Below are 1,063 nucleotides of genomic sequence, written 5' to 3' on the forward strand. Positions count from 1 at the left end.
TGACAAGACTATTCATTCTGGCACACTAGTATGTTGTCATTTAAGTAATTACTTTGGTACACTCAGAAGTCAGTGAGGCAATAATAAACTATAAATTGTGCATCAAAATCCATTGGTGATTTATTTACAAAGTAAAGCCAACATTCTCACAGACACTCACATTACACATACAGATACATGCTCACGTGAATGTTTGACACATGCATGTATGCACATACGCACACAGCATACTCACATGTGTACAACATGTGCACACATGCTTTGTTCACATTCATCTTACCATGGGAGATCAGGAAGCTTTCATATAAGGAAAAAAAAAGCACAATGAGAAAATATAAATGTAAGAACTGTGTCTATATTTTCAACTTTATTTTAATACATGTTAGTTAAAGTTAAATCAATTTCTGCTCCTCTTCCTTCTCCAGTGTCCTCCCACGGTCCCCTCCCATGTCCTTTCGATTCTCAAATTGATAGCTTTTTGCTTCAATTATTATATCTCTATATATATGCAAAAATATAAATACAGAGTGCTAAGTCCACTTTTGTTTATTGTATGTGTATGGTTTCAGGGCTGACAACCCTGTATTGCACAACTAGTCAGGGGACCAATTTAAATAATAAAAAATAACGGTGACTATGGATTGGTCCTTCATGCTCTGGTAGTTTGTTGTGGTTTGAGAGGTTTGCTTACTTGATTTTACAGACACGATTATATAGACCAGGCTTATGGTTAAGCCCAGTGTGGCCTGGAAATTGAGATAGTGCTGTGCTATTTTGCCATGCTTTCTACCATATTACAGTGTGGTAGGAAGGACATCACTGGATGCCATGGCATGTTCTTGGTCTTCCCAGACCCAGGAATTGTGACCTAAATAAGCCTCTACTTATAAATTCCCAGTCTGCAGTTATAGCAACAGACAATGAACTATCTTCTCCTTTCCTTGTTCGCTATTTTTTAAAATCATGAATATGCATTAGGCTTTGTCAAATGTCTTCTCTGCACTTATTAATATGACCATATGATTTTTCCCTTTTAGTCTACTGAAGAGATAGAATATGTTAA

Source organism: Mus caroli, chromosome 9, assembly GCF_900094665.2.
Source record: "Mus caroli chromosome 9, CAROLI_EIJ_v1.1, whole genome shotgun sequence".
Classification (NCBI taxonomy): domain Eukaryota; kingdom Metazoa; phylum Chordata; class Mammalia; order Rodentia; family Muridae; genus Mus; species Mus caroli.